At 38.2% G+C, this 14565-nt stretch overlaps 1 protein-coding gene across 3 annotated transcripts in view; it reads left to right on the top strand.

The window, feature by feature from the left end:
• The window catches only part of RAPGEF4 (Rap guanine nucleotide exchange factor 4), a 256826-nt gene that overhangs the window by 21097 nt on the left and 221164 nt on the right, over positions 1–14565 (top strand). Inside the window, exon 1 of one of the 3 annotated variants that reach the window (XM_027866121.1) lies at positions 3138–3207. The exons of 1 other annotated variant lie outside the window; for it this stretch is intronic. The gene's annotated coding sequence lies outside the window, so the exon portion shown is untranslated. Of the gene's footprint in view, positions 1–3137; positions 3208–14565 lie in introns of those variants that run through there. One more of the 3 variants, XM_027866124.1, reaches the window with a different exon arrangement.

The raw sequence follows: 14565 nt of genomic DNA, 5'->3' as shown, positions 1-14565 counted from the left end.
ACTATCATTACTTAGTCAGTTAACAAATGCTTATGGAGCATCTACTATGTGCCAGACACTGTGCTAAGCTCAGAGGGATAGAATAAAATGTTAAGACAAGATTGGCTCTCAACGAGCTCACAGTCTAATGGACTAAAATACACGTGTGTGTGTGTGTGTGTGTGTGTGTACACACACTACTACTATGTAATAATACTACTATGTGCCAGATACTGTCCTAAGTTCTGGGAATACAAAGAAAGGCAAAAAACAGTTCCTGCTCTTAATGATTTCACAATCTAACTTCTTTGTGCTCTTGGACTGATCTAGTCACTAAGTCAGAGTCTTTTTGGAATCTTCACTTCCCCAGGCTGACTACACATCACAGATCTTTCAAATATTTTTACTAATGAAACTGGTGTTGCAGCTATGAAGTATTCCAGGAATGCTTGTTGATAATAATCTTTTAACTGGCAATCTGAGGGATTTTATGTAGGTGTCACATGGAAATTATTTTATTATGTGGTGGGATTGCTTCAGGTAATGTGGGGATTGGGAGTCATTGCACTTTATGAACCAATAATTGTCCTGATGGAGCATCAAGTTTTGCAATGTGCTGCAATTGAATATATGAGGGGAGGAACCACATCCTCCTATGCTTTAGGAGGGCAGGAGAAGCCTTGATGAGCAATGCCTGATGAGATGAGCAAACAATCTAAGGCATGCACCTGCGCATGTTGTGGTGAATAACACCAGACAACTCCAAAGGAGAAAGATTAAGCCAGGAACTGAAACCATTTTTTAAAGAATTATGTTGGGGATCTGTCACTCTGGTAAAGGGTACAGATAAGGAGTTAACACTTGTGTTGCACCTATCAAGCCAGCAAGCGAACATTTACTTACTAAGGTTCTACTATGTGCCAGGCATTGTGCTAAGCACTGGCGATGCAAAAATAAAAAACAAAGATTACCCACCCTCAAGGAACTCACATTCTCTAAGGGTAGACAACTCATACAGATTTAAGAACATAAAAATAAAGATAATTTCAATGGGGGATGTCACTGGAGGGAGGGAAGTGGTGTCAGGACAGGCTCTGTGGAGAAGGTGGCATTAAGCTATGACAAAAGCTAGGGATTTTAAGAGATGGAATTAGGAGGGAATTCATTCCATACCTAAGGGACAGCCTGTGTAAAGAAATGAAGAGAGCAGATGGAAGGCTGCGTGTGACAAATAGCAAGAAAACCTCTCCTAGAGTGAGGGACTGCGGAATCTGTGGAGAGAAATGTATAATATGTATGGAAAGATAGATTGGAGTGAGGTTTTTGTGTGCTCTGTGGAGGACAGTACATCACTTTAGGTGACTGATGGTTACTAACTTTGCTGCTGCTAATGAAACTGTAGAATAGACTCTGCAGTGGGAAAAAAATGTAAAAAATATTTCTGAGAAAGAATTTTTTTTACCTATTTTTTTTTACCTCCCCTTTTGGGGAGGCTCAGTCCCTGTGTGGAAATGGCCTTGAATTTGGAGTTAAGAGATTTGGGTTATATTTCAAGTCTTTATCTATGTTTTACCTCCATCAATTAGATTTTAAGCCCCTTGAGAGCTGACTGCTGTTTTTCATCTCTATTACCAGGGCCTCTGTTACCAAAAGCTTAAGCTTTTGTAAACCTCAAAGGGCTATATAAATGTCAGCTATTTATTATTTTTTTTAAATTAGGAGTAATTAATAAATGTGCATTGAATTGACTTGTTTTAATTCCGGTGACAGTTGCCATTATCTATTTTATTCTACTTTCTTTACAAGTAAAAAGGGGCCAGTTATAACTTAACCATTGCCCTACAATGTGTGGACAGGGGTCATACAATCATAGATTTAGAACTGAAAGGGACCTTAAAGTTCTAGTCCACACCTCTCATTTTACAGATGAAAAAACTAAAGCCCCTAGTGACTTGCCTGGGGCAGGTAGCAAGTAGCAAAGGTGGAATTTGAATCCAGATCCCTTGGCATTAGATTGTGAAACGTTTTGTGGAATTGGCTAGTCTGTAAAATTAGGTGGATAAATTAGTTATCTCTAAAGTCCTCCACATATCTCAAATTCTCTTCTAAAAACTGCTCCACAAGCCCTTTCCAAAGATTTATCTTTGTGTGGCTTAGACTCAATATAACCACAAATCCTCATTCCTCTTCCCCCCGTAGTACCTCTCATGAGGGCAACAGTGATTCTCTGGTGCATGGGGAAGTTGCTTCACACAGCCAAGATTGAAAGAGGTAGAAGAGGGGTTTCTCCCCTTCCTTTTCACCACATGGCACAGATCACCACCTATAGCTCCCTATTCCTTGCCCCACCACTACCCAGAACACTGTAAACACTGGCAGTGGAGATAGGAGAATTCTGACCCCCTGAGGCTGCTGCTGCTGGTGGTGGTAAGCAGAATAAGTAAGGAGAAAGCAAAAGAAACTTGGCTATTTTGGGTCTCCAACACTTACCACTGATTAAAATAATTCCTGCTGGGACCATGACACCATTCCCTACCCATTAGAATTGTCTGAATATTTTTTCCGCAACCTCATCATTTGTAAGACATCTTTGAGAAAAGTCTGTTTTCTCTCCTCCAAAGTAGGCCTCCAACAGCTTCCAACCTTCCATCTTCTCTGGGACCTTTGCTGGATTGATTAAGAAGTAAACCATAGATTTGGGGGCATGTCAGAGTCTTCAGGCCTCTTGAGCTCTTCTGTGCCCCCTCTTCCATTTGCAGAGTTAGTGGTAATATAGAAGTGAAACCAGAGAAGGGGCAAAGGCAGAAAGATGATATATAAGGTTCTTTGAGTTCTGTGGAACAAAGGCACATCGGAGGAAATTCATTCTCATCAGCATTTTCGTTATTATTCCTGGAGTCCCCCAAAGAGTGGGTTTTTCAGGGAAATTAACTCTTCATGTCCAGGTGAGTAGAACTGGATACCAGAGGTAGATGACCCGGAGTAGCTTCTCCAGCCTGTGTGATTCAGGGCTTGCCCTGTGATCACCGGCTACCACCCTGGTCCATTCTTTTAGCTCTTACCTTGGCTCCCCCGCCCTGGGTCAGCCTGCCCAGCCAGGAAGCCAGAAGTGTAAACAAGGTGACAGGACTCAGTGTAATCTCTGTGTGGGTGCCAGTTTGAAAGCAGAAGAGGAAGGAGATGGGAGGCCGTACAAGAATGGCTAGCCACATGTGGAGGAAAAAACAGGTAGTAATTCTGAGATCTGATGGATGGGTAGAAGAGGCCTTACCTGTTAATCTGGATTTTTTTCAGGTTTCCTTTAGAATTATTTACAAGGGTACTTAAGAAGAGAGAAAGAAATCTGTGGTCATAGGTAGTTCTAGGGATTAGATGCCTAAAGGTTTTTTTATGTTTCTATTATTTGGCACAAAGTAAATGGAGATATTTTGCTTTAGTGGGGTCCTGTTTTAAACCTGACAGTTATTTCAGCCCTGATTATCTTGCAGATTTTTTTTTAAGTGGTCTTTCCTCCCCTCATTTCCCTTAGGTCAATGGTGATTCACTAGGAACATGGTTTCATTACACATTTCATGTCCACGTATTTCATGGATCTTGGAGTGGGCACCAACCCAGACATTGTCTGGGACCCATAATGACTTGCTGATCCTTCATCTGAATTATTGTGGGGTCTTGGGCCAAGACACATCCTGTTGTTTTTCCTTTCTTTATCATAAGGAAAGGTTCTGACTCCAGTAAGAGAGGAATTATCTTGGGCTTGGGTTAGTTCTAGTATGTTTTCATATATCTCAAGGCATTCTTCATAAATTTTATAAATTCATAATCAGTTAATACTTTACCTTGAACTCATATTTTATGAGTGGGCCAGTGACAGTTGATCCTTGTTACATCAATCAAAAATAAGTTGGAAAAATGAAAGATCATTGAAATTGATGTTAGAAGGACCTGTTCTTGAGGAGTTCTGACATTTTTTTTTAGCTATGTTACCCTGGACAAGTCACTTAACTTCATTGAGACTATTTCCTTCTATAAAAAGTGGGATATAGATACTTTACCTATCTCATAGGACTGTTGTGAGGAAGGTCTATTATAAAGTTCATAAACCTTAAAGTGCTATTTAAACAGGGATTATTATTACCAATAATAACTATACTTATCCTTTAATGTTTGTTATTTTTGCTATCCTTGAAGGTACTAAGCATAATTAAAATAATGCTATTATGAATAATAAATTATGAATAAAAGTGATTATAGGTATATACTTTTCTTTTGGAGGCAGCTACATGGTACATCGGATAGAGTGCTGGGCTTGGAGTCAGGAAGGCCTGACTTCAAATCCTACCTCAGATACTTACTAGCTGTGTGACCCTGGGCAAGTCATTTATCCTCTGTCTGCCTCAGTTTCCTCAATTGTAAAATGAAGAAAATAATTGCATATAATTCTCAAGGTTTTTGTGGGGATCAAATGAGATAATATTTGTAAAGTGCTCAGCACAGTCCCCAACACATAGTAAGCACTTAATAAATGCTTGCTTCCATAATTTCTTTTACGTGTTTTGACTTTTACTGTTTTCTGATATGGTGTAGTAGAAAAAGCATAGGGCTGGAGGCCAGGAACTTCTGTTTTCATTGATGTATGCTGCTAACTAGTTGTGTCATCTGGGGCATGCTATTCTACTTCTTTTGAACCTCATTTCTCTTGACTGCTCAGTGAAGGAGCTTGGACTAGAAGATCTCTAAGGTCCCTTCCAATTCAAATGTTTTATAATTTTCTCATCTTCACCATTAATATCATTGCTAGTATTTTCCTCTTTAGCAGAGATCATATTTAATTAAAGCTTACAGGCAATTTATGATAATTTGTTTGACTTAACATTCTTAATTGACTTAAATGCTCTCCTATAGAAGTGAACATAACACACTTGTTCAAAATGTTACTGTGTCATTTGCATTGTTTTCTGCGTAATACTTTGGTGAAACATTAGACTAAAAAGTCATGGCAGATGACTCCATTGTGGTACATGCTAATATGTTCGTCTCTTTTCCCATTCTCTGTTGAAGGTACACATTGGCATACTCTACCTAACACTGTTAATTGGTGCCACCAAAAAAAATGAATGTAGCTCAAAATATATTGCAAGGGGTAATTAGTTCCATAGCAACATTACTATAAATGGAGGATACATTCCCGGGTAGACAAAAGTCAGACTATAAAAATCAGTCCTTTTAGAGACCTCAGATTATAGTAGATCTAGTCTAAGAAGGTTGAATAACTGTCAGATCTCAGATGTGGAAATCATACACCAGAGGGACCTTTGAGGCCTGCTAACAGCTAGAGGAATTAGTGAGGGGTGGTGCTGACTACAAGGCAGGAAGGAAAAATTCAAGTGATGTCTTGGAAGTGGTGGGATAGGAAAGAAGCTAACTCTTTCCTGCTCAGCGATATAGAATGGTTCTTGCCTTAAGATTGGGGTTTAATTGTTATCTTTGTATTCCTAGCACCTACCACAGTGTCTGGCACATAGTAGGACCTTACTAAATGCTTGGTGGTTGATTGCTTGATAGTTAGCCAAATCTAGAAGAAGGGAGGGGAGGAGAGGAAATGTAAAGAAGGATTGCTAGAGAGACTGATGATTAACACTAACCTCATGATTTCAGTTTATTAATTATTGGTTAACTTAGAGGTGCCTGGGATTTTCTTGCCTTAAGATTAATGTAATTGTAAGTGGCTCTAGGTTCCTTTGTCTGCCTCATTGTAAAAATACACAACCCTTAACAGAGATTGGGCTATGTCTACGTAGAGCAATTACATGTGTGGTTTCATTTTGATGAGCCAGACGAAAATGGACACCTAGTAGGTGGCAGCCTAGCATATGTACATCTTCTTATACTCTTCTTAGATGAGGGAGGGTGTCCATTAAATTAACTGTATACTATCAATAAACTCTGTCTTTAGTTCAACTGAGAATTAGATTTTTTTCTGTATTCCTTGAAATCTCAGACTAAATTACCACATCAGGAAGTCCTTTAACTTTTAATGTAAGATACACTGGAAATGACAATTATCAGATGAGTTTGGAAATTGTTTCTCAAAAAAACAAAATGCTAAAAAACAAAAGAAAACCCCCCCTACATCATCCACTGCTAGAGTTGAGGGGTTAGGAGCCAACCACTCTTCCATCTCCTTCAAGAAATTCCACTACAAAATATGTGTTGGAAAGTCAGTCTTAACTTGTGAGCATTAAGTCTTTAAAAACTTCAAGATTTGTTTTCTGTTCTTTTTCTCTCTAGCATCAGAAGCAGCTAGATAAAGAAATAAACTTGATATGACTTACATGGAATTACATTTTGCGTGACTGTACATGTATAACCTATGTCAAATTGCTTGCCTTCTCAGTGAGGTGGGGAGGGGAGGGAAGGAGAGAAAGAATTTGAAACTTAAAATTTGACCAAAAAAAAAGACTGTTAAAATTGTTTTTATATGTAATGGGAGAAAATAAAATATTAAATTTTTAAAAAGGAATAAACTTGAATCTTCATTTTGTGGCTTTCATGATATAGGATGTGATACAAGATATTTTAACTTTAGCTAGGTCATTACCTACATTACTAGGTCATTACTACATTTAGTATTGTCTAGTAAAGAGGTCTTTAAGGAATTTGCTTTGATAAATAGATGAGTGTTTTTGGATGAGCATATTAGTTACATGTAATTAAGTGTTTCTAAAGTGTTCTCAGATGGTTGGAACTTCTTTTTGTTAGTGTTGTGTGTGGTGCCATTTGTCCCTTGAAAACTCACTATTCTTTTCCCCATATTCTTTTCACCATTTGGCTCACTTGTACCCTCTTCACATTCTCATTGCCATCACCTCTTGGGTTTGTGTTGTAGGCTAGGATGCAGACCTGGCAGGCTGTATTAGCTCACCCTACCTAGGGTTATCATGAGCCAGGGCACTGTGAAACAGATGTGGGGTAGTTTGAGCTAATTTCACAGTCCAGTGGCTTGAACAAAAATTCAGCTATGGGCCCTTTGGACTAGCAACACATGAGGTTGGCTCTATGGACTGAGACCTTACAGTATCTTCAGGAATCTCACTATAGGCTGCTTTCATTTTTCTCAGAACTACTCAGGAAATCATGAAGTACATTTTTAGTAAATTAATTGTGTATCTGAACCCTCAGACTCTGACTGCATCATATTTAGAATCCCTCTTGGAACAATACCTGGTGCCTTGTCATTTAGCTTTGCCCATAGGTGAGGATGCGAGCATTTCCCTTTCTTCATGCCCCGCTTCCCCAAAGCATCACTCAAAACTTCTTTAGGTGTTGAGCTTTTATTTTACTTTTATTTTTTATTTACTTTTGCTTATTTTACTTTTATATTTTATTTACTTTTATTATTATCATTACAACCAAGCCCTATAGAGAAACATAACAAAATTGAAATGATGGAGAGAAAAGTTCATAAGGTACAAAACTCTTAACCACGAACTCTAATCCTACAAATAAATAGAAAAGAACTAGGTATTAATCTTTCCTCTCTCTTCCTTGACTAAAATTCTTCTGGGACATCTGGCTTTTAGATTCCGATAACGTTGTCCTGTCTGGGAGACGATGTTAGCTGAATTCTAGGTTTCATACACAGTAGATAGAGTACTGGGCCTGGAGTCAGAAAAACTGGAGTTCAAATCCAGTCTCAGAAACTTATTATCTGTGTGACACTGGGCAAGTCACTTAACCCTGTTTGCCTCAGTTTCCTCATCTGTAAAATGAGCTGGAGAAGGAAATGGCAAACCACTCCAGTGTCTTTGCCAAGAAAACCTCAAATGTGATCATGAAAAGTTGGACACGAGTAATCAACCAAAAAAAAAAAGCACCATTTGATATTCTCTGCTTCTTTGTCTCTGTCATCATCATCATCATTATCATCATCATTACTAACATTTGCACAGCACTTACTAAGTTCTAGGCACTGATCTAAGCACTTTTCAATTATTGTCTCATCAGATCCTCACAAAAATCTTGGGAGGTAGTGCTGTCATTATCCCCATTTTACAGAAAAGGAAGCTGAGGCAAACAGAGGTTTAGTGACTCGCCCAGAGTCACACAACTTGTAAGAATCTGAGACCAAATTGCTGACATTATTTGGCTACAGCTACATAACTAGTTGGTGACAAACTTAGGACTTGGAAATGATAGCCACAACCAAGAATTCTTTCACATGGGGCAAAAACAAAGGATGGGAGAGGAGGAGAAAACAGCCCAATAGGGGAAGGGGAGGAAAAAGTAGTGATGCAAAGGATTGTCTGATTGTGGATGCAGTTGGTACTGGAGAGAGAGTTTAGTGGATGAAGCACTAGTCCTGAAGTCAGGAACACCTGTATTTGAATCTTATCTCAGACAACTACTAGCTGTTTGACCCCGAACAATTCATTAAACCTCTTAGAGTCTCAGTTTCCATATTTGTAAAATAATGGAGTTGGACTAAATGGCCACTGAGGTCATCTTAGAGTTATAACCCAAGAAGGCATCTAGGATGTTTAACAATTCTCTATCTATGATCCATCTCATCTGCCTTTCCTGTAAGGGTTGGAGGTAGGGAGGTGGGTCTAGGAGAGGGCTCAAGGGGAATGGGACCCTGGGAGTGGCTGCGCCACATAGTGAAAGACTTTGAGAGTTGTGACTTGGTGGCTGTCGTTTCTCTTTATGGTGTCCTGAGGGCAGAACTCAATTGGCTTCCACCCTAATTATAAGTGCTCAGACCAAGTCTTCTGGTGTTAAGTCCAGCGCTCCATCGTGCCATTCCACCATCCATTTTTTTCATTGAAGAATTTGTATCTTAGATTAGGCAAGAGAAAGACATAAATGGCCAATAAAGGTGACTATGTACAATTTTAAACACTGGGGTAAAAGTATGACCTTGTTAAGTTTTGCCAACAGAGTTCTGGCCATCCTATTTGCAAGAGGAAGGACATTGTCTCTGTATCCCAAGTATGACATTAAACTATGTTTTATCATTTTCAATTCAACACACACAGTTAATAATGACCATCAGTAGCATCATTTTCCAAGATGAAGGATAGTCTGGAATGCCATAGATGTTTAATAAATACTTGTTGCTTGATATAGTTTTCTTCTGGATTTGTATGTTGTATTATATTATTTTCTACTACATTGTATTGCATTCTACTGTATTATTTTAGGTGATATATATTACATATAGCATATATATATTGATTAATTGGTATATTTTCTGAATCTGTGTAAATGGTCATATATTATACTATATTGTATTCTATTCTGTTAGATAGCCTATGTTACATACATATGTTGTTGTTCAGTTGTTCAGTTGTGTCTGACTTCATGGACTTTTCTTGGCAACGATATTGGAATGTTCGCCAATTCCTTCTCCAGCTCATTCTACAGATGCAGAAAGTGAGGTAAACAGGATTAAGTGACTTGCCCAGGATCACACAGCTAATAAGCGTCTTGAGGCTGGGTTTGATCTTAAGTCTTCTTGACTCCAGGTCCCATTCTCTAACCACTGTGTTACCTAGCTACTCTATGTAGATATCCTTGTGATTAAATGATATTTTATTTTCTTCTGGGTCTGTGTATGATACAGTAATATTTTATACTATATTTTATTCTATTCTGTTGTACTCTGTTAGATAGCATGTTATATACACATACTTGCATATATGTGTGTATATATGTATATGTAAATGTGTATGTTTATTTTAGTATACTGTTCAGGTATTTTATAGGGCTGATGTTGAGTCCCACCTGTGGCAAAGCTAAGTTGTGTGCATTCAGTCATCATTTGAAGGAAATTACAAAGTGTGTAAAGAGCTGCAAGGTAATACAGACATAAAATGGCCATTATAATCCCTGTGCAAGAGAAGCTCAGAGACAAAAATAGCTCTGTTTGTTGGCTCATTTCAGAAGAGGAAATTAACACAACAATGCCTCTTTTTTGGTGTTCTCATGTTAAGCTTAAAATTCTCCATGTAATTTTAATTCACGTTGAGATGAAAGCAGGGAAGTTTCAGAGAAAGAATACTGTCAGGCTATGATGGATCTTGTGTGCACCACCAACCACGTCACCTGATTCTATGGAGTGCACTGGGGTTGTTAATTTTACACTTAGAAATCATGTTTGTTTCTTGTAAGGAGAAACCAAACTTAGTCTTTTTTTATTAGTCTCATTTCACCTGAGTCAAGATATTTCAGATGATTCTGAGAGAGCTGCATGCACCTTTGGTAGCCAATTCAAAAATTATTCTATAAAGAATGCTCAGATCCTGTGGCCCTTTGCAAATATTTAAGGAGCACTTTAAATATCTCCTGGGGATGGAACTGAAAACTCATGAATTAAATAAAGCCTTTAATCACTAGCCTATGCTGCTATTGCTTCTTGACAGCAAAGTATAGGAACAGTAATAATGATTTGGTTGATTAGTCTCCTCTAATTTTCTTAGCATTTTATGCTTCTTCTGTAACACAACTTGCTCTAAATTATAGCATTTGTATCAGTGTTTATGATCACCATTTAAAGAAGCACATATAAAGCATTTATTGGTGAAGAAATGGGAGGTTTTTCACAATATTAGCAAAATGTAGGAATAACAGAAAAGTAAGTTCTATATCAGGCAGTTGAGTATCAAGTGTTATCTTTCTAAGTGATATAAATTCTGGAATCCTGACTAAAAATTCACAAGTGACAGCTGTCTACAGCCTTTCCTGAGGCTGTCCATACCATTTAGCAGGATAAATCATAAATAGACCTTTGAACTAGGACAGTCTCATTGGACCCATCCTTTTGCTTCCCTGAGTCGCCATCTCAATGGGATATTGAAGGGGAGGTTCAATAGAATAAACAGTGGAATCCTTGTCTGGGAGTGACTGCCTGGCAATTGTTTCATGGCAAAGGAAAATAAAAAAAGCCCTGCTCCATTCACTGGCTCTTTAATTTGGATTACCAATGATAAAGCAGTGGCTACAGCTAAGGTAGAATGCAGAAACATTAGCGCTAATATGCTGCAGAAAGACAAGATAAATCAGCACAGCTCTCATACATCACTAAAGGAGAAGCTGATTGCAACTTGACCATGTGCCTGAGTAGTCACATCAGTGGGAAGAACAGAAGAACATGGATTAAAAGTCTAAGATGTACCCTTAGGGCTATTGGCTGTGCTGAATCTGTAAGGAGACCTCAGTGTAAGTGTCAGTTTGTTTTATATACATATACCCTGTGTAGATGCTTCTGTAAGTAGCAGGTACTGCGTCTCTTCTCTCTGTGTTTTCACTGGTTTGAGAGTGTTTATTTACAATATTAGATTTCATTTTGTCCATATTTAACATTAACATAATGGAGCGAAGTATTTCATAGAGGATAATTTAGTGCTGTATATGTCTCCGAGTGAAACATACAAATTTGTCACTACTTAAGACCATGTGTTAATGTTTGAAAGTTTGTTTGTTTTTTAATGGCATTTTAAAGTAGTAGTTCAATTCTTTTTCCATACATTAAGAAAATATATGGGGGTTGTCTCTTGGCAGGGGAGGGCAACCCAGCCTTTCTCTAGTGTTGTCTTTTATTTTGAAATACTCTGAATATGCAAGTACAACCTCCTCAAAAATGCATTCTATTTCTACTGCTGGGATGTTTGTATTGTTTTATAGCTGTTATTAGGCAAAATAATCATAAAGGGTGTTTTCTATGGACCTTTTTATATTCCAAAATTAAGCACAGATGGTAATTTCCAGCAGTTTTAAAAATTTGTCAATTATTTAATTTAGCATCACTTAAGCATCTGCAAAGAGAGGAGGCTGCGATGGCAAGGAAACTGAATAAGCATTGATTGCTAGTCTGAATTACATTTTAAAAGTTTTTTGCTGCAAATCTCTGATTTCACAGTTTATTTTTACCAAATTAGATTATCATATCTCATTATCAAGGCTGGAGTGTAGCAACGAATGGGTGGAACTCGCTCAGCTATCCCACATTTCCTGTCAGAGCAGTGTATAAAGCTGTTACTGATTGTTACTCAGAGGAAAATTCTAATGCCAGTGCACAGAGCAACATGCTTAAATAATGCATGGGCAAGGGAAAGGGAAGCCAGGGTTTTATGACTGAGGCAATAGCATGGTGCTTTTGTTCAGAAGGGAGTCTGCAGAAGTGTGAGCGTAGAATATTCTGAGGGAAGGATGTAACTAACCCAATAACTGGCCACAGGCTATATCCCAAATGACATTTTAAAACTAATCTTTAAATAAACCACTCAAGCCAAAATGTTGAGGGGTGCCAAGGATGCATGGGATTTAGAGTGTCAATTCTAACAGAGCTTCCTGCCTGAAAATTCAGTGGAAAATTTACTTCAAGGGGACTGGGTGGTAGAAGAGGACAGAGAGTGAGGAGGGAGAATGTTGCCCTGGAGATACTGGAGTATCTTGCCTGAAGGATGAAGTTTTGGCATAGTAGACCTGCCAGTGAGGAATAAACATTGACCGATTAGCTGCATTTCATCAGTATGTCTTCGATCCTGCAATAATTAGAGGCATATGTCTGCTGAATCCTAATCTTTTTAATTGTTGATAGAGGAGCATGAGATTTGCTAAAAATATTCTCAAGCATTCATTTCTGCAATAATGTTTGCTGCCAAATACGTTAGGCCAACAGGAGCACTAGTCCAGTGATGGCTGCGCTGAATAGTTAAGTTTCTGAAGTAATGCACAAAGTTGAGAATGGTTACACAGCTGGCCCAGCAGCTGCCTTCAGCTCAATTTGGCCTTAAATTTCCTTAAACTTATCCTTATTCCCTGGGATGGCCAAGGTAGCCAGAATATGCTTAACCTCAGCTCACTGCAAACCAAACAAGCTGTTTTCAAAGGAGTCTTTTCCATAGAGTCAACAGCAAGAGTGGCCAAATACAGTATTGATTATGTGACAGAAAGTTTAAATAATAATAACAACAACAATAGTAATAATAATAATAACAGTAAGCAAAAGCAAAGGCAAAGCAGTAGAATGAGGTAAGCTGGCCAAAGACTAAGAGAAGTTAAAAGGATGCATTGGGTCACTATTGCCTCCAACTAAAGGACATATGGAAAATCCCACTATAAAACCAATAGCAATTACTTTGCAGTTAGAGAAAATATAAATATGCTTGTGGGTTGGAAGGAAGCCTGGTAACTGCAGTTCCTTTTTTCTCCTAAGTGTATATTATTTACTTTTTCTTTGGGATTGGGTCATGAAGGTGTCCGGGAGAGCTTTTTTTTTTTTTTTTTACATTAAGGAGTATTCTATGAATAAATGAGTCTGGCAAGGAAAGTTTGGGTTAGAAAGCAGGCAGGAAACTGGTAATAGAGACAGTTATCCTTTTGTATTCTTCCTATCACAAATGTCTATTTGGCATATACTGTGGTGCAGGGTGCAGTAGGGGTTACCAAAGAACTAAGACGTAATGGTCCTTGCTTTCAAGGAGCTCATAGTTTAACCCAATGGATGCCAACAGTGGGGCATACCTGCTAAAGTATATAGGTTGCTTTAGGACACGGGAAGTGGTGATCCTGGTACTTGGTCCTGATTTGAACACATTCTGGGTACCTTTTAAAGAAGGGCATTGAGAAACTGAGTGTTCAGAGAAAGGTTACTGTGATTATAAAGAAACTTCATTGTGACAATGGAAAATTGAATGAAGAAAATAATGACATTTAGCCTGAACAATGGAAAACTTGTCTTGTTGGATCATCAGAACTGTCTTTGAGGTGACAGAATTAAGAGCAGAGAGTGTCAGATTCAGAGAGGCGCATTTCATTTCAATGTAAGGGAAAGCTTCCTAATAATTAGAGCTATCCCATGGGGGAATGGGCTGCCTCAGGAAGCAGTATATTCTTCATTAAAGGTCTTTGAACATAGCCTAAATGAATTTGGAAGGTATATGTTAGGTATGATGTGGTTGGACTAAGTGGCCTGTGGAAGTCCTTCCAACGTGGTTGTTATGATTTTATTGGGGAAAAATAATGAACATATAAGAAACAGATAATGTATCTAAAACACAGGATGTTTCATCAAAATTATTTAAGCTGCAGTGATTCAAAGAAAACATGAAAAAATTACAGGGCAATGAATAATCAAATGTTAAAAGAGATATGCCTTGGAATATAAGTACAGAGTTCTGAGAAGGCTAGCTTGGGGGAAAAAGGTTTGTAGGAAGTTGGATCTGAATTGGTCCTTAAAAGCTACGTAAGATATAGATACAGGAAAGTGGAAGGGAACACATCTGACAAAGTGGAGAAGAAATTTACATGAGCCACAAGAGTGAGCATTAATTAACATGCTGTTTCTGGAACATTAAGGAGACTGGTCAGACTGAAAAATTTGTGTTAAAGAATGGTAATCTGACAAGTTGTAGAAAAGTTTTAGAGGACCTTGAAAACTAGTTACCAGACTTTACAATTAATTCAGTGGGCCCTGGGGAGTTGTAACTTCCAGAGCGAGATAGTTACAAGTTGAAAACACTTGGAGCATAAGATTATAGACTTAAGACCTTAGAAGTGATCATCTAGTTCACTCCTTCATTT

Source organism: Vombatus ursinus, unplaced genomic scaffold, assembly GCF_900497805.2.
Source record: "Vombatus ursinus unplaced genomic scaffold, bare-nosed wombat genome assembly UNPS02014779.1, whole genome shotgun sequence".
Taxonomy (NCBI): domain Eukaryota; kingdom Metazoa; phylum Chordata; class Mammalia; order Diprotodontia; family Vombatidae; genus Vombatus; species Vombatus ursinus.
Note: the sequence above shows the minus strand (reverse complement) of the source record. Positions and strands in the feature narration are given on the sequence as shown.